The sequence below is a fragment of the Labeo rohita genome, chromosome 23, assembly GCF_022985175.1.
Source record: "Labeo rohita strain BAU-BD-2019 chromosome 23, IGBB_LRoh.1.0, whole genome shotgun sequence".
NCBI lineage: Eukaryota > Metazoa > Chordata > Actinopteri > Cypriniformes > Cyprinidae > Labeo > Labeo rohita.
Genome location: NC_066891.1, coordinates 25073837 through 25087464, shown reverse-complemented (window position 1 = coordinate 25087464; position 13628 = coordinate 25073837). Strand labels below are relative to the sequence as shown.

Sequence of the window (13628 nt, the reverse complement as noted above, 5' to 3'; positions counted from 1 at the left end):
GGTAGATTTATCCCATTTAGAACTGGGTGACTGTTTAGGGCCTAACAGACTAAAACATAATAGCAGTTTACCAAATTAAGCCAGATTTTTTTCTTATCAATTTTGAGTCCAAATGAAATGTACGAAAACGTAACGTTTCAAAAGAGATTTGGTGTGGTTTGCTTTTTCACACATTTTTTCACACAACAAACCAACCAAACGAACCGAACCCTGACGTGAAGCGGAGTCTGCAGCAAACACTGTGGTGTAAAAGGGTCCTGTGTTGAACACTGCTTCAATCTGACAAGATTAGACTTGACCAGACTAGACGATGATGGACACACAGACACCTAAGAGCTGTTATGTTGTTTGATAGTCTGTCATGTATCTAGTCTACAGTACAAAACATCTCACTCTCACTTCCCTTTCCTCACTCCTCTTTTCCGTTCATCCGTCATTGTTTTGCTGTCATTCCGTCGTGTTTTTTGTTTGTTTGTTTATAGAATAGGCGCTAGTGTAGAAGTCGGTTTTGGTTTTTGTCAGCTGCCATTATCGTCACATTGCACCTTTAGATGGACACCTCGTCTCTGAGCTCCCCACAGAAAACCGCAGCGTCGCTGAATAGAACAGACACACACCTGGTCTCCCTTCGCATCCACTGACAGACTGGCAGAAACGGAGCACTATTCAGCTCGCTGGCAAATTGATAGTGAAAGGTGGGGGGGGACGGCGCTTTGAAATCCCTCCATGCTATTTTTATGACAGTTTGTGTTTATATATATTTTGCGCCCGCTTGTTTGACGTGAACGATTATTGCGCTTCACAGCAGGGGGGCCAGAGTAAAGACGCAATTAATTTCAGACTTCACAAAGTTTTTAAGGATGCTATTTATGTTTCTCCTCCTGTTGTCACGGTTCAAACACATGTCAGCACTTGGACTCCATTCTCGTTTCCTGTGCTGACGTTTACGGGAGTGTTTTCTTTTAATTAAGCATCTACTATCTGTGCGTACATGCGTTTGAGTGTATTGATGAGTTGAAATATGTTTGTTGTGGCCTGAATAACAAAGTTTTAATGTTACAACAAGAGTTTCTAGTGCTAGCAGGACTGTCTGAGCATATTTGTTGAGAGGTTTTGAACATAATATGTTGTCTGGTCACTTTGCTGTGTTTATGTGTGTGCAAGGCCTTCTTTGGCCCTTGTCCCTCTGGCTCGGCTTTGATGAGTGTTCATGATATGAATGAATAAATACGTAAGAGGGCTAATGAAGTTTGAGCCCCATGCTGGATGGAGGGGGATGGTGTTTAAGAGGTGGCAGGATAAAAGGGGGCGTAATCAGGCAGACTGTGTTGTGTCAGGCAGATTGGCAGACCGCCGTTGGCGTACATGGACAGGCAGACGGATAGAGCAAGAGAGAAAAGCAGCTTGATTCTGACACGGATTGTGGACGCGGAGAGTGGCTAAAGAACATCAGTATTACACGCGTGCATAGGAGCCTAAGACAGGAGCCCTGCCACAGGTCAATGGGTTTAATCCACACAATCCACACACACAAACCCTGCTTGACACACGGTCCGATCCGGCCAAAGCTCTGAAACGCGCACACGTGCAATACGAAATAGCCTGACTGTTGCATCTCAGATTAAGAGGTGGAAACAGCATTCAAATAACAAAAACTGAATTGTACAGTTAATGCAGATTTGAATGTGTTTTTATGAATATGCAAAATGAGCAAATGTAGTCACGCCTCCTGTGATTTGCATATAGGTAGGTGACACCTTCCACAGATTGAGAATACTGAGAGAGTGATGACATGCCCTCGCTGGTGAATTCAAAGCGCCGTTTTCGCCACTAGGGGGCGCGTCTCGCTCTCACGCACTCGAGACACGCACAGTGGACAAAAGCGTGTGGCAGCCGCTCACTCACGCCTACACGCGCTTATACGCACAGACGCTCCCTCATGCAAATTCAGCAGTACCCACGGGAAAAACCAGCACGTCCCCTATACGAACTGGACACTCGGTTTAAACGTTGCTTTGGTAGACGTAAGGATTTTTAAACGAGCTATATCAAAAACATTTACAGAAAAATCATATATATAAAATTAGTAAAGACCATGATATTTGCATAAATAATAACATATATAAACAATTACATGGTTATGTATATAACCAGTTATACATTAAATATAGGGACATTGCAGCATTATACTGTATACACTGCCAGTCGAAAGATTTTTAATGTTTTTAAAAGTCTCTTCTACTCATCAAGCCTGCATTTATTTGATCCAAAGTACAGGAAAAGCAGTACAATTTTTAAATATTTTTACTATTTAAACTAACTGCTTTCTATTTGAATATATTATAAATTTTCAGCATCATTACTCCAGTCTTCAGTGTCACATGATCCTTCAGAAACCATTCTAATATGCTGATTTGCTGTTCAAGAAACATCTTTTATCATTATAATCATCAATATTTAAAACAGCTAAGTACATTTTTTCAGGATTCTTTGATGAATACAAAGATCAGCATTTATCTGAAATAAAAAGCTTTCGTAACATTATACACTATACCATTCAAAAGCTTGGAGTCAGTATAAATGTATGTATTTATTGGGAAACATATTATAGAAATAATATTTTATTTAGCAAGGATGCTTTAATTAGATCAAAAGTGTTGATAAAGACATTTGTAATGTTACAAAGGTTTCTGTTTCAGATAAATTCTGTTCTTCTGAACTTTCTATTCATTAAAGAAACCTGAAAAAACCTGCTCAACAGTTTTCAACATAATAATAATAAATGTTTCTGAGCAGCAAATCAGAATATTAGAATGATTTCTGAAGGATCGTGTGATCCTAAAAATTCAGCTTTGAAATAAATACATCTTAAAATATATTCAAATAGAAAAGTTAATTAAAAATCATTTTAAAACTATATATACATGCCATTTGCAGATTATAACTAAAATTAACATGAATGTATTGTTTTTATTGTGTTTTGTTATTTTCAATTTTTTATACAAATATTTTTTCTTTGTATTTATTTATCGTGAGGTTGCAAAGTCGAAATTAAATTTCCCCGTATTCCACCTGTCTTGTCAGTACGCTAAGCATCTTTACACTAATAAGGTGGGCATGTTGCCCTCTGTATATTCATAATTGACCCGGAGGCTTCATGGCTGTATGAGTTCAGCTGGAGCTGTCCAGGGTTTGATGGTGAATGCGAGCGTTTATGTTGCCTCATTTCCTGTATTTGACTCTCAGTCGAGAGAGAGAGCTAGAGAGAGAGAGAGGCGCACACACACACACAGAGGGGGAGGTTGGTTCCTGATACCGAGACACGGAAAAGCAGGGGAGGGAGAATTACAGAAAAAGACGAGCGTGGAGAGAGGGAGACAGCGAGCAGGGGAATTACACTGACCGACACACACGCGTCTCCCAGCTGACTGCTGACATTGTTGACGTGCTCACTCTCTCAAAGCTGTCACGGGCGAAATACTGGAGCTCCAAAGCATCGACATCGCGCTCCCCCAGAACTCATGGGTTAACAGGTATGCCTCTCTCACCTTTCCACTCTATCTCTAACAGCACTTCCTCCCTTCTGAGTCTGACCACCGCGCAGGCTTCACTCTCAGCGCTTTTACAATCATACTTGACTTGTCATCTGGATGTATGGCAGAGACATGAGCTCGCGGCTCAACGCAGGTATTCAGGTAAGTTCAAGTTGGGAGTTTTCGCGAGGCGGCTGCGTTTGTGTTATTTGCACGTCATTGAAGTAGACTGCGTGACAGCAACCTGTTTGACGTCTCCAGGTGAGAACGCGTTCGTGACAGATGATGCACACGCTGCGAACAGCTGTCAGATGTGCAGTCATTCATTCAGGATAGACTTTTATTGGAGTGATGGAAGACTTTCTTTTTGGTCTTGGTCTTTTTGGCTTTACTTCACATCTCACCATTAGGAACTTAATACTGTTTGTGTTATAACAGTTTTAATCCTAAATGCATGTTCTTTGGGGGGGTCAGTGCATGTGGTGCTGGTGGAGGTGGTATTTAAATGAAAAGCTCAGCTTTGGCAGCCGAGGGCTTAACCCCACTCTCTCCCTCCCCTCATTTAACCTCCAAAAGGGGAATTTCTCCAGCTGGAAATTTCTGCTGCGTCAACACCCTAAACCTACTACCAGAAAAGGGAAGGGGATTTCTTTTTTATAGGACTCACTTTTCTATTATTTTATGTCCTGCATAATTGAACCAGTGGGCTCGGAGCCTAATACTTCCCTCAACTTGAGGAGAGCGGAGTATATTCGAGTGTTCGCTGAGGGAAGCGTTAGGTGACACTAGCGCTGCTGCTCTTCGGGTTATTGTCTCTTTTCCCCCCGTCTGCCCTCTTAAAGCTGGTCAGTTCCGTCTTCCTCCATTTTCTCCTCGCTGACGGGTTGGTTTTAAGGGGAGCGACCCCACTTGTTTGACTCGCCGACGGCGGAACATCAGCGGGTTTACAGATAAACGCCAACAAAGAATTCGAACGCGCGTCTTTGAATTGACACATTTGAATCGAGCGTTACGAGCAACAATGTATCATTCAGCGCGTCTGTCGTAAGAATGTGGCACTCTGTATTGATTATTATGACGCTTGTTCGCGCCGTGTCGGCTCTTGTTTGCTACAGGTGCACTAGATTCTGATTGGTTAGTTTGAAATATGTTTAACTGTACAGGCGAAAATGTCGATTTCATACTGTTAACAAACAATAAATGTTACTTAGCACCGCTAAATTAACCGCGCTGATTTAACTTATACTACCACATAGAACGCAAGTCACGCTTTTAAAATCACATTCATGTATTTACGGCATTGTAGCTGTCTGCAGTGCAAAAATGAGTCAGTTGAGCAGAAGAACTGGTTATGTAAGGAACTGTCCTCATGCCCATCTACACAGAATGAAGCCAGTGGAAACATGACAACTTCCTTTGCCAGGCACTTTTTAGGTTTTCTCCACATCTCATGACCTTAATTGAATAACGAGTTAATTAACATGACAATGGCAGTATTTATTCTTCACATCTATTGTAGATGTACAGATTTTAATGTGTCTTAATATTAGTGGTGTGTGTGTGCTGGCAGGTGTCTGTGTAGCAGAACAGCCCGTTCACCCCTATCTCTCTTTTGGGATGGAAAACAGTCATTTTAAGGTAGCGTAGAATTATTTAATGACACCATGACCTGACCAAACCAGTGCAATAGATTCTCATACAGTCGTTTTATCCGTTATATACTTTCAAACTGTTGTTATGCACTAAAATGTGGTGTTTCCTTTGCCGCCTTCCATTACTTGAGTGTAGACAGTCCACAGAATTATAATGAGAACTTATTTTTTCAGCATAAAAGTAGTGATTGTGTTACTGCAGCTTGGTAAATCATGGTGTGATTCTCATTGAGCACACAAACTCTTAAAAATATACCTTAATAAATATACTTTTTAAAGCACTTAAAAAGCATCTGCCAAATGTGTACATGTTCCTCAGTTTGTGTATTCTTTAGCAAGAGCTTTCATTCTAGAGGGCAGTGTTGGTGTTGCGTGTCAGGGTCGCGTCCAGGTGTTTTTGTTTAATGGAGAATCCGTGTGTGCGTGTGTGTGTTTGTGTATATGTGGGAGAACATTTTAGACAGGAGGGGGGCTCTGGTCTACTATGCATATTGACTTCCTCACAGGTGTGGCTGTATTGTGTCAACAGAAAGCAGGGGAGGGGAACTGGTTCCTACTGCATGGGGTAAAGGGAAGAGAGGGGCTGAAATAAGAGTAAAGAACAGCATCGTGTTCTAGGAACTGCTTTATTGAAGCCGAAATATCATACCTGCACTCACCCAGCACGAATATTAAACATGAGTTAAACTCTAATGTCGGCTTGTTGATGATTACCACAGAGAATAATTTAACAAATGCATCTACAATGTCTAGTGGCAGTAAAACACCAATAACTTTTATTCCTTTTCACACAAAGTATGATTACAGAGGCTTTATTGATTATTAAAGACTTATTTTTGCATGATTCCTTGCGGAATACTAAGTTATGACCTAAAAACACTCTAGAAGTTCTATATGTTTGACTCTATATGTTTGACTTTATAAATGTAGTAAACTTACTCTGTAGCGCACCTGGTACAGCGTAGCATTGAGTCTCATTAAAAAATGATAACTGATAAAAGAGCTCAACAACTTGGAAGCAAGCTAAAATGGCATTTTATCTCACATTTGCTTTGTTCAGACTATTAGTCAGGTTTAGTGTAGAAGGTATGTTATATTCAATCACGATAGGTAGGTCATTCTAAAATTGTGGGTACATCTAATCCCCATGAAGTATATTTTTAATATACTTTCATCAATATAAAGCCCGATGCTTAATTTTCTAGTACACAATTATATTTTTCCCAATCACACTACTATATGTTGAAAAAGCCATATATTTTGTTCAAAAATGATGTTCATATCACACAACCCTGGTATTTCCTCTGTCCGATTTTGTAAAGCTGCTCATTCTACTCTGCATTTAAGCATGAAAATGACCTCAAATATAAAATTATTTCATAGTTTTTATTTGTGTCCAAACAACCATTGTCAACTAAGTTACCCACTAGAAAAGCAATAGTTTGTCCCATTCTCGCATAATTTGCACAGTATGTTATTTCCTCTAGAAGCACATGGATGAAACACTAGAAGTTATATTCTCTCTCTTTCCCTTAATATTGGTTAAACTAGCAAACCTGACAAGAGTGGATTAATTAACTGTCAACAGTGTTACGCAAGTATTATTGCGCCAAATTTTAAGACAATTTAACTAAAACTATGTTTTGCTTATGAAAATATATTTCTAAACATACCATATGCTCAGTAGTTCTAGGCTTCCATGTTGAGTATAGGCCCAAAACACTAAAACATGTCAACTAAGTTACTTGTCAACCGTGTTACCCAGTAAAGGTAACATGGTGGACAGTAGCAAACATAGATGGTATTTTATGCACATATTTCTACAGATCACCTTTATTTATATAGCACTTTATACAATATAAATTGTTTTGAAGCAGCTATAAGGTCATGTTTGGGAAACAGGAAAACTTTTTTCTTAACATCGTCAAATTCTAAATGTAACCCTAATTATAGATTGAAACAATCTATATTGCATAAAGCACTATATAAATGAAGTTGACCTGACAATGATTGTTTAGGGCCTCTCACTGGACATTTAATTTCCAAACTGCTGTGATACGTACAACAACCATCATCATAAAACATCAGGTTTCTCATATTCAGGTTGCCGGATTGACTCACTGGACATTTCACTCCGAAGGTGTTGTGAAACATACAATATCATTTTAATGAAATATTACCACAGGCTAATTTTTCCAGTGAGCCTCAGTCAGACTAATTATGAGTCCATGCCTTAACAAACAAATAAAACAGTAAATGAATGCCCCATAGACTTTCACTGTAAGTCCACTCTGTCAACATATTTTCAGTTTGACTCCACAAAGTTAAAGGTTTCTATTAAAATCAACAGCACAGATGCTTCCAAAAGAACTGAACTTGTATTTAACCCTGTATGTTCTTTTAATAATGCATGTCACTCGCGTTCAGCTAAATGAATATACGTATTTTATATTTTCCCATATTGTACGAATCATATCTCCATATTGGAGTTTGTTTTACTTGTTTGTATTGCTACAGTGTTTAAGCATACATGTTTAACATGTCTGTGGATGTGCAAGTGTATCTTGAGGGAGGTTCAGGCAGTTAGTTGAACAAGAAAGTGCAGTATGGTGTTTATTCAGGGTGGTTGTGGTTGTTAATCTGAACATTTGCACAGAAAGGCAAGATATGGGGGAGGAGGTGGCTGATGGTGCAGAGGGATAGAGAAACAGATAAAGAGGGGGTAGTTAAACTGGTCGTGTATGTGTGTGTGCGCATGGGGCAGGGTATGGGGGTGCAAGCTGACACGACACACAGCTGAGTGTGTGTGTATGTATGTACGTATGTGTGGGTGGAGTGTGTGGAAGATGGCTGCTCTCCCCGGGCTGTGGGCTGTGTTGTGTGGGTAACAGGTTAGAAAGCATGAACCTGCTACAACACTGGGGACTGGCTTCTCCCCCTCACTTTAAAGACCACACAAAGCCCAATATTCTATTGATCAGCTTAGAAACTCACTGTACATTAAACATCTGTACATCTGAAGCCCCGCATCAATATTTAAAGCTAAACGTAAACATGACGGTTCAACACACAATTGTTGCGTTTAAATTTTTTATTTTATTTCTACACCCTCACACCAGATGTGCAATCAAACTTATAAAACTAGGAGTTCTTTTGTGTAAGCAGGGACGCATACAGGTGCGCTTCACTCCCTAGAGCTGTTTGGGGGGCTGTGTGTGCGTGTATGTGTATGGAGTGACAGCTGTGCTCATCAGCCACTTAGATGTGTTCATCCCCCTAGATTAGGCGCTCGGTGTGTGGGTTAAACCGGAGCCGACCTCCCTGGAACCGCCCCACAAAGACCTGTGTCCTCAGGTGCCTTGTGAATATTTCAGTGGGGGCTCTCAGGCTGTGTGGAAAGCCCTGGGGGAGAAACCGAGTGAAAAAAAAAGCCCCTGGAAATGAGATAGCATACCCTGGGCAAGCGCTTAGCAGTGGGCTTTACACTCCTAGGCTGAAAAAGAGGATGTGGTTGTGAGGTTTTTGTTTCTGTTTTTTCCTCTTCTTTTTCTCCTTGCGCTCTTGTCCGTTTTGTATAATTGGTAATTCTCTTTATCTTTCCCTGTCTGCTGGTGAAATCCACTCCAGCTTGGTGGTTCCTAAATCGTCGCATGTTCCTACTTTTGGGTTTTAAGAGTAACAAACACACACACACACAAACTCGTTTACAACACCCCCACCCCTGTCATGCTCGGTCGTTTCTGGCTTACTTTCTGACCACACGTGGTCTTAAATACAGGATGTTTACACATGGGGAGGTATGCTAACCCTCACCAGTTAAAACCATACTTGTCTTCATCCTCTTCAGCCCCTTTAACGTGGTGATTAGGGGTTTAGAGTAAGCAGACTTTATCTAATGTACATCCCTGCTGAGCTTCGAATGCAAGTGTTAAATGAAGTTTCACATATGGTGAATATGAAACTTACTGCCGTGTATGTGTGACAGTTACTAACTTTTCTCCAGAAGTAGTATCACACATTTGTGTTTTAAGGACAATGTGACGTCACACTCAAACTGAGAGATTCAAACCGACTGACCCAGAGAGATACGCTCATTTATATTTACACAAACTGCCACTCAAACTGTCTCTTTGAGCACATGGCATCTAAGTTATCACAAGTATGATCAGGGTTGCCAGATCTGCATTGACCAATCTAATTTAAAAATAACACAAATGACTAAGCTAGCCCAAATTCTAAAACACTAGTATTAGTCACTGTTATTCTTTATTAATAGCACTTTCAGTTTATAGTAAAAACAGTTTTCGTAAATAAACTACCTTGCTATTGACAGTTGGTGAACAAAACTAGAGCTGCAAAACGATTAGTTGCGATCAGTCACTTCAAACTAAAAGTTTGTTTGCATTCTATATTTGTGTGTACTGTGTATATTTATTATGTATATATAAATACACGCATATATATGTGACCCTGGACCACAAAACCAGTCATAGGTAGGGCGGGTATATTTGTAGCAATAGCCAACAATACATTGTATGGGTGAAAATGATCGATTTTTCTTTTAAAAATCAGGATATTAAGACCATGTTTCATGAAGATATTTTGTAAATTTCCTATAGTAAATATATCAACTTAATTTTTGATTAGTAGTATGCATTGCTAAGAACTTTATGTGGACAACTTTCCACATTTTCTCAATATTTGGATTTTTTTGCACCCTCAGATTCCAGATTTTCAAATAGTCTCAGTCTCGGCCAAATATTGTCCTATCCTAACAAACCATACATCAGTGGAAAGCTTATTTATTCATCTTTCAGATTATGTATAAATCTCAATTTTAAAAAATGTAACCTTATGACTGGTTTTGTGGTCCAGGGTCACATATTGTATGTATTTGTATGTAAACGCTTGTATATAATTTATATTATATATATATAAATATAAATATTTTACATATAAACCTAACATGTCTTTCCTTAATATATACATGTATTTGTGTGTATTTATATATACACAGTGCACACACACATATAGTATGTAAACAAACTTTTATTTTGAATCGATTAATTGCAACAAAACAAAATCCATTGTTGAGGTGGTTGAAGTATTAAAAAATAAAGTATTTACAGATTTAAGATCTTGTTCTGATGCATCTGTTCTCCTTCTTGGTGCTTGTCATATATTTCTGCACACAGGCTCCCTAACAGCACAGCTTTATCAGTGGTAGAATATAAATTGGTGAAGTAAAATATTTCAGTACAAGCTTTTCAGTCAAGTATAATTTGCACATTGTGTCAAACCATTAACCCACAACAAAATCTACCCTTGGCAATAGTTAGAAGTAGCCCAATTTATTAGGAAAACTGTGGCAAATTTGGCAACCCTGATTATGACACAAGTTTACAGTTTATATAGACACATAATGTCACAGTACAATAGTCATTCATTCCAGTGGATTATGCTTTCTTTGCATGTTTTCATGCTTATTTTGCCCTACGTTTCACACATTAAGGGTATGTAACAAGGTTAAAGTGACATTTTCAGACTTAAAGGAGTAGTTCACCCATGATTTACTCACCCTCAACCATCCTAGGTGTATATGACTTTCTTCTTTCAGACTAATACAATTTATATTTAAAAATGAGTTACGAGTTATATTTAAAAATGTCCTAGCTTTTCCAAGCTTTATAATGCCAGTGAATGGGTGTTGAGATTTGGAAGCCCAATAAAGTTCTTCCATCCATCATAAAAAGTACTCCACATGGATCCAGTGGGTTAATAAAGGCCTTCTGAGACAAACCGATGCATTTGTGTAGTAAAAATATCCATATTCAAAACTTAAAGTCAGACTGGCGTTCACGAGAGAGTGGTTTTCCAGCGGATGACATAGGCTCTGGTGAGAAGTGACGAATGTGAAAGAGCAAAACAAAACACCAGTCAGAAGTCAGAAGTACAAAATGAGGTTTGGTAAAGAAAAATGGCGGAGGATTTCGATATAAGCCAAGAGGAGACTGGTTTTCCTTCAAAATCTCAACACTCATTCGCTGCCATTATAAAGCTTGGAAGAACCACAGCATGTTTTATTATAAGTCCCATTGTATTCATCTAAAATAGGATGGCTTGAGGGTTTAGTAAATCATGGGGTAATTTTCATTTTTGGGTGAGCTATCACTTTAACACTTGTCAGCTGGTTAGTTTTGGACTGATATGTAGTATTTTGGTTTACAGCAGAGTTTTTGGGCTTTTAATCATAGTACACTCATCATATAAGTCCAGTAGTTTGTGGTGAATGCTAATTTGAGCATCACAATCCCTACAGTCCCCAATTAGGTTTAAGGTTTTTAACAAACGCCTACATTTAATTGAGCCAGGAAGCAGCCATGTATGTATGTATCCTACCTAGCGACACCCTGGCAACATGGTTTTCACATGGCAAAACAGCTTGAAATCTCAGTTTTTGAAATTGCCTTGAGAATCACTTAAGGAGACATATGTGAGATTACTGGGGTCTTTTCTCTGGAGAAACGCCTGAGGAGCAGCTGAAGTGTGTAATTTCAGTGCAGAGCTGCAAAAATATTTTCAAATTATTTTCAGACCCACGATGTTCCATGGTTTGGACAAATAGATAGTCCCGTCCCAAACTCACGCCATTGGTTGAGTCAATGTTGATGCTGATGTTGAGCAGTGTTTTCAAAGCAGCACACCGATATAGTTTTCAAGGAAATCAATCTAAAATGTCATACTTACAGCTAGGGCTGGACGATAAATTGATAGCGATAATTATCGCGCGATATGAATTTCCTTGATAAACGATAACAAGTGTTCGATAACTGTTCAATATAATGTTTATGCGGCAAAGGTGGACCAAAAGAGCGCAAGTCAAAGCGCGCCACTCGGACCGTTTGTCCGTTTGGATCAAAGTTCAAACGACGGTATGGCGCGAACGTACAACTAGCAGATGCGTATACTCGTTATTGAGACTCGGTCAGTAAACAGCATCTGTGTAAAGCACTTGAATTCAGGGAAGAACCCAGATGAAACAGCGCTGACTAACAGGAGAAACACTGTGGGCAACGGTGCAGTCAGAAGGCTTTTAAATCTACATATCGCCATCATTTACAATAGATTTACTGTAGTAGCACTAACTGCACAGTGGTATTGTGTCAGAAATGTGGCTATATTTGTGTCGAATTTGATTATATTATTAATGTAGACATGACTGTATTGAAGGATGAGTAATGGAATATAATTACAGTATTTTTGTGATTAAGCTGTAGCGTTTATGCATTTATACTAAATACATTTAGACTACTGTTTTTCATACAAATTCCTATAAACCATACCAACATTTCACCTCAAACTGTCATAATAATTAAATTTCACCTTAAAAGTTAGTTATTGTTTTTTTTTTTACAGATATTGATTATTTTTTATATTTGATTTTTTTTTTTTTTTTTTTTTTTTTTTTTTTAGATACTGATTTTAATAATGAACATAAATCTACATCTGCATCCTAACTCAAGATATACTACCAAATATGTATTTCTAAGAGACAAAAAATGTTATTATTAATATTATCAGGTAACACAAACCTGCTTCTTTATATATGTTACAATATTACTCATTAAAACATGCAGAACTAAGAAATTATTTTTTTCTGTTAAGATATTTTTGTTAAGGAAAAATGCCTGGAAAACATTCAAAAAACATTTAGCGATTGTCATGTTCTGACCATAAAGAATAGTTTAAAGCCTCAAATAAACGTCTGGTTTTTATAACTTTCAAATCTGCCGTTAAACTTGAAAGATATAAAGATTTAATATTTATTGTGTTAATTATCGATATGATATGGGAAAGAAAAATTATTGCGATCGCCCAGTTACAGCTGACTCTGCGTATTAAGCTTGGACAAGAAAGTATTTTAACAAAGTTTGCTCTTCAGTGAAAACCATTTCTTCAAAGGACTAGCAATTGAGATATGACAAAAAGTGACAGAGCAAACGAAGAAAACCGGTTTATATTAGCATTCAGTTTTGGATGGGAAAGCCATTACCATTTCAAACGTTCTCAGGTGAATCGTCGGACAGTCGGTTGTCCACTTTCCATAGCACTTTTGTCTGTCTCTTAAAAGCTCTGTTTATTTTTCAGAAGATGGTTTAGTCTGTCTCTATACTTTTCATCCCATCTTGTCTGCCAAGAGCTAACCATTAAGGGAGGGTGGAGACACTCCCAGCGCTAACACATTTACCCCACAATACCACAGAGCGCTTTTCCTTCTCGCTGTGAATTTCAGAAAGCCATTGTAATCATTGTTAGGGTAAAGGTTTCCTTTCTTCAAGACCATCTAGATTTGCGTCTAAATGCGAGCTTAGAAAATTCCCAACCGAAAGTCAAAGTTGGTTTAAGTTCGTGGTGCACATGGCTCATGTTCCCAAATCCCCAA

The 13628-nt window shown here is 38.6% G+C and overlaps 1 protein-coding gene across 5 annotated transcripts in view; it reads left to right on the top strand.

The window, feature by feature from the left end:
* Positions 1 to 3256: 3256 nt before the first annotated feature.
* Positions 3257 to 13628, top strand: part of zbtb46 (zinc finger and BTB domain containing 46) — a 97155-nt gene continuing 86783 nt past the window's right edge. The window contains exon 1 of one of the 5 annotated variants that reach the window (XM_051096000.1): positions 3257 to 3533. The gene's annotated coding sequence lies outside the window, so the exon portion shown is untranslated. Of the gene's footprint in view, positions 3534 to 3574; positions 3696 to 13628 lie in introns of those variants that run through there. The other 4 variants (XM_051095998.1, XM_051096003.1, XM_051096001.1 and 1 more) reach the window with 4 other exon arrangements.